The sequence below is a fragment of the Hyperolius riggenbachi genome, chromosome 4, assembly GCF_040937935.1.
Source record: "Hyperolius riggenbachi isolate aHypRig1 chromosome 4, aHypRig1.pri, whole genome shotgun sequence".
NCBI lineage: Eukaryota > Metazoa > Chordata > Amphibia > Anura > Hyperoliidae > Hyperolius > Hyperolius riggenbachi.
The window spans coordinates 391611630-391621935 of record NC_090649.1 but is presented as its reverse complement, the minus strand read 5'-3'; positions in this window follow the sequence as shown (position 1 = coordinate 391621935).

The following is a 10306-nucleotide window of genomic DNA, read 5'->3' as shown; positions in this document are numbered from 1 at the left end:
TAAACTGGGGGGCACCTGTGTCGGAGGCGCTCACGGTCTACTTCCTACTATAGCCCTAGTCTAATCCAATGCTAAGTTCAGGTTAATTTGGCTCCACCTGTGACCACACCCACATCCTGGTCCATGGCCATGATCATTTTTTGGACTATTACCCCCAATTTTTACAATCCCCCCCCAAAAAAATTCTGCGGACACCCATGATTCGGATGACAACCGGAAGTACCTGCGGGGGGATGCGAGGCCTTGCATCATAAATGCCTTTGGAAACGTAACCAGGTTTTTAAAGGCAGCGGCCTCATAGGAAAGCATTGCGGAAAAACGCCTATGTGACCCTCTGCCTAAAAGATCCTGACAATTTTGACATTGCAGCTATGTTTTTACTGATATAGTAATAACTTTCTCATTACTTATGGCAGCCAGGATAGAATTTTTTTTCAAGACAAATGGCTTTCTTTGGGTAGTTTTGTTGTAAGAATTCTTTTTGTTTTAAAGACATATAAAAGGGAAAAAATAGTAATTGCAGTAAGTACATTTTTTTCAGTTTTGTCTTTTTCTAGTTTTGCCTCTGCTATAAAATACCCCAAAGTATAGTATTGGGGGCACTAGTCTACTTCAGGGGACCGAGCAGGAAACCTCATAGGGAACAGTTCTGCAATCGCAGCACCCTCATAAAGCTCAAAGCATTGTGATTGGCTACATAGTGTGGGCGTAGTTTACTACAACCTATTGGAAACCTAGCCGTTCGAGAGGGCTGCTGTACACCAATTCCGTTGGCTGAAATTCCCTATAACGTTTCCTGCTGGGTCACCTAAAGGTGGCCACTCACCATACAATTTTTTAAATATCTGATGAATTCAAGAATTGCAATTCATTTTTCTGACAGTTTGTAACATTTCAGAAATCTGACCAATGTACCCCACACATATGTTCAATTTTTCCTCAATTATGATAAACATGATTGGAAACTCTGAGAAAATTGCTTGGGTTTATATAATAATAAATTGACAACTACCATACACCATTCAATTTTCATAAAAATTGATCAGAAAAAGTCACCATTCCCGATCAACTTCTATTGAATAAAAATGGGAAATCCGATCAGATTTCTTCCTTGATTAAAAAAAAAACTTTTGATTTTTCAGGAAATCCGATTTTTTTATCGAATTGCCATAAAATTGCATCATTTTATTGTATCGTGTGTGGCCCTCTTAAAGTAGGCTAGAGCTTTCATTTCCTGGACAGAAATGGCGGCATACTCCTGGGTTCAACTCCTCCCCCTGAACCCGATTGGACAGATCTTTTGCATAAATTAAAAGAATCCAGCCCCCCCTGCCATTCTCTTTTTTACTGTCCTCGATGGACAAGGTCTTTTGGGGTGTCCGTTTTTGTTTTTCTTTTTATATATTGGCGCCCGAGTTTTATTTAAGCAGGTTCAGCCTCTCCTGCTTCCACTGACATTGCGCTGCCTAAATAGTGGCTAAATATGTGCCTTACCTAGTTGAACTGGCGTGGATCTTCCGGCCGGCTGCCTGGACTCGCTTCTGAGATCTCGCGAGATTTTGCGGGACTTACCTGATTGGCTGGCGGCTGCCGCTGACGTCACCTCCGGCAGAGCGGCATATTTGCTCGCCAGACGCCAGAGCGGAGTTAGCATCCACCGGGGCTGCAGCACTGGCGTCAGCCTGAGAGGGAAAGACGAAGTGTATCTTATTGGTCTGGTCACGGAGCTTGATCCGGAATTACCCACGGGATTACCCACTGCGAGGCATCTAATCGAGCTACAGGACAGGTACAAAAGTATCCATTATTTATGGGGATTGCTGTCTGTTTTTGGCTGATGACATAAATCTGACACATATATATGTGTATATTGTCTGTAGGAATGGAGACGGAACAGGAAGTGGAAGTGAGAGAGGAGAGGTAACTGATGTCTAAAAGACATCAATTCATTTCCTAGCTCTGCACTGGGTGTTATCTTTAATTATTAATTATCCTCACTAGGTGAAGGGCTATAAAAAAGAGTGCTATCCCTCTAGAAGAAGCGGATGTTTTTAGTGGAACATATTTTCTTTTTATTATGTCTCCACAGTCCGCCTGAGAGGGAAGGAGAGAGCAGTGTGTCTAAAGGACACAAATCCTCTTCCAAACCAAGATCTCGTTCGGGGTCAAGATATTCTAAACCAAGAGGTCAGGACTCTTCATATGATGCAAGATCATCTAGAAGAGGATCTGCTAAAGAACATAAGAAAGCCTCTAAGAAGAGGAAGAATCATTCTCCTAGCAGAGACTCTCCCAGGCGACATTCCTCAACTAGAAGAGGAAGATCTCCAGAGAGACATTACTATTATTACACTTCCCATAGGAGCAGGTCCCCCAGGAGGAGATATTATTCTCCGGATAGATATTATTCTCCAGATAGAAATTATAGAGCAGAGAGGCACTATTCTCCACTCCATTCTAAGAGATCAGCAGCTGATGATCAAAGATATCAACAACCTGCAAAGTCCTTATGTTGGTCTTGTGCCCAACCTGCACTTCCAGATAAAATGGTGTGCGAATCATGCTTTGCGGAATTAGGCAGAGACCGGGAGACAGATAACCAACAGGTTCTATCTTTTATTCAGCAAACGGTTCGGGACACATTTAATAAAATGACAGTTACGCAACAAGGGTTGCCGGTACAACCAGGCACGTCAGAAGAGGCATCACAGCAGGAAAGTTCCGCACCACTAGGTTTTGATTTTGCACTGGTTCCCGCTTTTGTAACAGCAGTGAAGGAAGCTATAGCATGGGAGGAAGATAAGGACACAAGTAAAGAGCCGGATAAATATTATCCTCACTTAAAAAAACAGCCTACTAATTTTCCCCTGATGGGGGTTATTAAGGATGTCTTCCTCAAGGAATGGAGCAAAATAGACCAGAAACCTTCCCTAACAAACCGTTTCTCTAAATTATACCCGTTAAGCTCTGAAGATGTTAAAATTATGGAGTCTGCACCAATTGTTGATGCTTCTATAATGCGTTTAGCTCGCCATGTTACATTGCCAATGGATGATGGAGTTTTGTTCAGTGATCCCTTAGATAGAAAGGTAGATTCAGATATAAAGAAGGCTTTCCTAGCTGTGGGAGCAGCCTGTAAACCAGCAGTGGCATTAACATCTTTGGCCAAGGCAATCAGAGTCTGGGTGGAGAATATAGAGACCGCCATTGACTCTGGCGCAGACAAGTCAGAGATTATAAACGCATTAGACGAGCTCAAGATATCGAGTGACTTTATTGGGGAAGCGGCCATAGACACAATTAGATCATCTGCAAGATCGATGCTGCATAATGTCACAGCTAAAAGAGCATTATGGCTGAAACCGTGGTCGGCGGATCAATCTTCAAGGAATAATTGGTGCCGTATACCATATGATGGGGTCCACCTTTTTGGCAGTCAGATGGATGAAGCTATTGCCAAAGTGACAGGAGGAAAGTCAGGCCTCCTTCCGCAGGATAGGAAGACCCGACCAGTCAACCCTCAAGCCATTAAGAAAACGTTTCCCAGCAAGTTTCAGCAAGCCAAAACATATAGACCAGGTAGACAATATAATCGAAATTGGAGAGGAACCCAGTCCTCCTTTCTTAAAAACAAGCCAAGGTCAGCGCCAGGGTCGCAGCAGAAACCGAAACCCTTTTGAAGGTGCGCCCACTCAGACACCGGTCGGAGCGAGACTACAGGCCTTCTGGAGTGTCTGGGTGGAGGTGATACAAGACCAATGGGTATTAAAGACTCTCAAAAGAGGACATTCGTGGAAATTCAAAAACCTTCCGCCTTCTTCAAAGTTTCGAGAAACTCGTCTCCCTTCCAATCATCAAAAGTGTCAAATCTTGATGGAATATGTGGATTCATTAATAAAATCAAAGGCAGTGATTCCAGTTCCAGAGAAGGACAAAGGATTGGGAATCTATTCTCCTCTATTCTTAGTACCCAAAGGATCAGGAGGATGGAGACCGGTCCTGGATTTAAAGTTTCTGAATGGCTTCATAAAGATTCACCACTTCAAGATGGAATCACTTTAGACAATCATAAAAATGATAAGGGTGAACGACTGGATGACAACGGTGGACCTGACAGACGCCTATCTGCATGTACCAATAAACCAGAAGTTCCAGAAATACTTGAGGTTTGCAATGAACAACCAACACTTTCAATTCCAAAGTCTCCCGTTTGGGATATCAACAGCTCCTCGAACATTTTCGAAAATTCTGTTACCAGTGATAGCACATTTGAGGATACAAGGGTTGAGAGTGTATCATTACCTGGACGATGTACTGTTGGTGAGCCAGAGTCGTGCGACTTTACTAGTACACCAGAAGATACTAATTCAAGAGTTAGAGAGATTGGGTTGGCTGATAAATTATCAGAAAAGTCAGCTGACACCATCTCAGGATATGGTTTTCCTGGGAGCCCGTTTCATCACACCACACAACAAAGTATGCCTTCCAGAAGAGAAGATCAGATCTATACAAACAAAGGTAAAATTGATATTATCACAGAGGAGGTTGTCATCCAAACAAATCATGAGTCTACTAGGAACGTTCTCATCGACCATTCCGTTGGTAAAATGGGCCCATTGGCATTTGAGGGTACTTCAAACTTTCTTTCTCCGCCACTGGAACAGGTCCAATATAATTCAGAGGTTCATTTTACCAATACAAGTAAGGAAATCCTTGCAATGGTGGTTAAACAAATCACATCTACAGAATTGTCATCAGATTCAGCAGGAAGATCCAATCGTAATAACAACGGATGCAAGCCAAATGGGCTGGGGTGCTCACTGCCAGGAGGCCCGAGTGCAGGAAAAATGGAGACTCCCACAGGAAAATGTTCCTTCCAACATCCTGGAGCTGAGAGCAGCGCATCTGGCATTGAGGGCATTCAGGCACATGATCTTCCAGAAATCGGTCATGTTACAGATCGACAATACGACTGCAGTCTCATATGTCCGCAGACAGGGGGGAACCAGAAGTTGGAGGTTGATGAGAGAAACAGATTTGATGATGTCTTGGGCACAGGAGAATCTTCAAAACCTGTCAGCGATATACTTGCCGGGGACTCAGAACAGCCTAGCGGATCACTTAAGCAGAGACTTTGCAAACCCACACGAGTGGACCTTGAATGGCAGAGTATTCCAGATGATAATTCAGAAATGGGGAATGCCACAGATCGACCTGTGTGCCTCGGCACACAATGCGAAATGTCACAGATTCTTCTCGCGGTTCCCCCATCACCTAGCAGAGGGGACGGATTGTCTAATGCAAAAATGGGACTTCAAAATAGGTTATGCCTTTCCCCCGTTTCCACTGATAACAGGCTTATTACGAAAGTTACTGAAGGAGCATTGCATGATCATTCTTATTGTGCCCTATTGGCCAAGAAGACCTTGGTTCACGTTACTGAGAGAGATGAGTGTGGAAGACCCATTGGAGTTACCGGCAATCCCAAATCTGCTTCAGCAAGACAACCTGCTGTACCCAGAAGTAAGCAAATTAAATTTGATGGCTTGGAAGTTGAAAGGAGGAAGTTGTTAGCACTGGGCTGTTCGGACGAAGTCGTTACAACATTACTGAAAGCCAGAAAGGCTTCAACAAATACAACGTACCACCGGATTTGGGAGAGATTTATTTCATTTTCTACAGAAGTCCAATCTCACCGAGAGTGCAAGACATACTCCTTTTCCTTCAGTCTGGAGTGGAGAAAGGCTTAAGCTTGTCGGCTATTAAAGTTCAGGTATCCGCATTATCGGCTCTGACAAACGAAAAGTGGGCTTTCAATCCACTAGTGATCCAATTCATTCAGGCAGTACAGAAAATGAGGCCCCCTAGGAAGCCTTTTTTCCCACAATGGGACCTGTGTATTGTTCTGGACGTCCTTTCAAATGCACCCTTCCATCCGGTGGATTCCGCCTCCTTACAGAATATAGCCCTGAAGACACCGTTTCTAACAGCAATCTCGTCGGGGAAGAGAGTTTCTGACTTGCAAGCTTTGGGTTGTTCGGAGAACTTATTACAATTCTTCCCAGATAGAGTTGTGATTAGGCCAGTACTTTCCCACATTCCGAAAGTCGCCTCCACATTCCATATCAATCAAGAACTTGCATTACCTACCTTTTCATCAGATAACGATCTTCATCCACTAGATGTGGGAAATAGCATCAGAACCTACCTGGATAAAACTTCTTCCTTCAGAGTATCAGATCATCTATTCATAAATATCCAAGGAGCAAAGAAAGGTCAGCCCCTAGCGACCAGAACTATAGCGAATTGGTTAGTAAAGCTAATTCAACTTAGCTATAAGTTAAAAGGTCTGGAGGTTCCCAGAGAAGTTAACGCCCACTCTACCAGGGGTATGTCAGCTTCCTGGGCAGCTTTTTCTAAAGTATCAATTGATACAATATGTAAAGCGGCCAGTTGGTCATCACCTCATACGTTTATATCTCATTATCATGTCAATCCAGCATGTTTAACCTCTTTAGACTTTGGTAAAGCTGTTTTGTCGGCATCTGCTAAATAAATTGTATATTTTCTGGCATTTCCCACCCTCTACTTCTGATTTGTTATATCCCAGGAGTATGCCGCCATTTCTGTCCAGGAAATCGGAAAATTGTATACTTACCTTCCGTAATTTTCCTTTCCTGGATCAGAAAATGGCGGCATACGAATCCCTCCCTCTTGTCCATTCGAGGACTGATTTTCACGAGAATGGCAGGGGGGCTGGATTCTTTTAATTTATGCAAAAGATCTGTCCAATCGGGTTCAGGGGGAGGAGTTGAACCCAGGAGTATGCCGCCATTTTCTGATCCAGGAAAGGAAAATTACGGAAGGTAGGTATACAATTTTCCGATTTCTAGCTGGGCATGAAGCAGGCCGGTAACCCCATTGAGTGCATTTGTTTTTTTTAGCATGTGTAGTATTTTTCAATTTAATTTTATGGCGTCAGTCTTTTTTGAGCTCTAAACATGTCTGAAAGCAGTTATTATAAGTACTGTATAGCCATTTTGACATTTAAACATCATGATCAGGGCTATTCCAATATGGGTATTTTGTATCCTTGTGGTTTTGCAAAAGTTTGCCTAAAAGTAACCATTATTTTCAAAATGACATTTGTTTTTTTTCAAGTGTTGGTTTTAGTTCATTACTAAACATTTTTAATGCGAAAGGTGCCTTTGCAATCAATGGAAAATGTATTGTTCAGCTTGTTAAATGATGCCACAAGCAAAGCTATTGGCAGAATAAGCACAGTTTCCCTGCTCAAATCACTTTTGCGGAAACACTGCAGATTCCGGAGCAGTGGAAATTGGCCCTGATTTTAAAATTGCTACGGTTTGCTAAATAACATAGGCCTCACGGTAGGTAATTTCCACTACCGCGATTCGTTTTTTATTTTAATCGTGATACGGAACGATTTTTGCCACGATTTTGCTATGCAGTGCATAGCATAGCAAAATCGTGATCGCAAACATCGGAAAATCACATGGAAATTTTGTACTTTTGCTGAATCGCAATCGCTAGCGTTCAGCACGAACGCTAGCGATTGCTAGTGGAAAAGGGCCCTGAGGGCCCTTTTCCACTAGCGCGTTTGCGCTAGCTGAATCGCAAAACTGCAAACCGCTAGCGATTTTACAATCGCTACGGTTTGCTTTTTAACATAGGAATCGCGGTAGGTCATTTCCACTACCGCGATTCGTTTTTTACTTGATCGCGATCGCGCCGCGGAGCGACTTTTGCCACGATTTTGCTATGCAGTGCATAGCATAGCAAAATCGCGGCCGCAAACGTCGGGAAAACGGCGGAATTGCGATTCAGCAATCGCTAGCGTTCAGCGCGAACACTAGCGACTGCTAGTGGAAAAGGGCCCTGAGGGATACGTTTCCAACTTTGTGTTTCGAGGCTTTACAACTGCAGGCCGCAGCTTGGGTGGGGCGGGGTGGATTTGTAACTCACCCTCTTTGTTGATTCTGGCCGTTGCGTTCCACATCACTTCAATACTGCCTCCTATTGGCTTGGAAGGAGGAAGTATCGGAAGTGATGCAACGAAATGGCCAGAGGCGACGACAATATGGCAAATTAGCACAAGGCAAGATATTTGCTATTTTGTAGTGTAAGGTCGTATTCACAGTGGAACGTTATGGTCGCGTGCTATAAAGTCTTATAACGCAGCTTACTGCACTGCAATGCTAATCCTATCTGACATTCACAATGTTAACCACTTCGGTACCAGCAGCCTTTGCCCCCTTAAGGACCAGAGGCTGCTGGTACGCTAAAACGCAGCATACAGACGAATTGCCGCAATAATCCGTCGCTCCCGCCGCTCTGTCCCCGCCGCAGGCTGCTCTCTCTATGACGGCAGAGTGCTGTGCGCCGGTCAGGAGCCGCTTTCATTGGCTCCTGACCCTGTCACTCAATGTAAGCCAATGGGATTGGCTTACAATAATGACAGGGCCAGGAGCCAATGAAAACGGCTCCTAGTGCTCTGCCGTCAGAGGTGGCAGGGCAGCACATTGCGGTGGGTAGAAAGCGGGGGAGTGCAGTGAATAGGACGTAGAGCTTATGTCCGGTCAGAACCGCAGCGCCACCCGCCCGACGTAGATTTTTACTGCATCGGTCCCTAATTGGTTAAATCACGTTAAAAATGTTGCGTTGTGGTAACTCACTGCTTGCAGTGCGTTACCTCTTAACGTAGACACGTTGTGATTTTAACGTCGCATTACAACGCAACGTCCCACTGTGAATATGCCCTTAAAGAGACTCTGAAGCGAGTCTAAATTCACTTTTTTAACTTGTAGCCATGTTAACCACTATAAGCCCTGCTAAACTGCTGCTATCCCGCAGCAAAACGAGGGGTTTATACCCCCTAATCCCCTCTGCCGTGTCTGGGGAGCACTTCCTCATAGAGGCAGAGCTTATGGCTGTAGCTCTGCCTCTTGGCGCATCAATCCCCCCTGATCGCCACCTCTCAATCTTCCTTCACAGAGAGGGGCGGGGGAGAGGCGGAGATTGACGCGCATAGAGGCAGAGCTGCAGCTGAAAGTTGTGGATTTTGCAGAGGGGATTTGGGGTTATAAACCCCTCATTTTGCTGCGGGATAGCGGTGATTTAGCAGGACTTATAGTGCTTAACATGGCTACATGTAAAAAAAAGTGAATTTGGACTCGCTTCAGTCTCTTTAACCTCGTCATGAGAAGGTGAGTGTAACTCTGTTAAAAAAAATGTCAAAGTGTTAGGACTATCTGTAGACAGCTTTTGGTATGGAACTGCACATTTCTGCTCAGCAAAGATCTGAGTCCTACAGCAGGCAGGAATGAATGAATGAATGCTTCCTTATAGGTTTCAGGGATTTGACACAGCTGTGAGAATGCAGATACGGTAACTAGTGGCAAAGACAGATATTGTACATTCACACTGACAGATCTATCAGGTCCTGTGCCCTGGGTGTTTGTATTATTAGCTTAGTGCTGTTAAAAACATGTGACATCACAGTACAGCAGGATCCAAGGTCAGCCTTCCCAGCTCTCATTCAAGAAAATAAGTACAAGTGGCATTTGTTACATACGATAGTTACATAGTTATTTTGGTTGAAAAAAGACATACGTCCATCGAGTTGAACCAGAGAACAAAGTACAACACCAGCCTACTCCATCACATATCCCTGTTGATCAGAGGAAGGCGAAAAAACCCTTACAAGGCATGGTCCAATTAGCCCCAAAAGGGAAAAAATTATTTCCCGACTCCAGATGGCAATCAGATAACATCCCTGGATCAACATCTTTGGGCATTACCTAGTAATTGTAGCCATGGATGTCTTTCAACGCAAGGAAAGCATCTAAGCCCCCTTTAAATGCAGGTATAGAGTTTGCCATAACGACTTCCTGTGGCAATGCTTTCCACATCTTAATCACTCTAACTGTAAAGAACCCTTTCCTAAATAAATGGCTAAAACGTTTTTCCTCCATGCGCAGATCATGTCCAGTAGTCCTCTGAGAAGGCCTAGGGACAAAAAGCTCATCCGCCAAGCTATTATATTGCCCTCTGATGTATTTATACATGTTAATTAGATCCCCTCTAAGGCGTCTTTTCTCTAGACTAAATAAACCCAGTTTATATAACCTTTCTTGGTAAGTGAGACCTTCCATCCCACGTATCAATTTTGTTGCTCGTCTCTGCACCTGCTCTAAAACTGCAACATCTTTTGTGAAATGTGGTGCCCAGAACTGAATTCCATATTCCAGATGTGGCCTTACTAGAGAGTTAAACAGGGGCAATA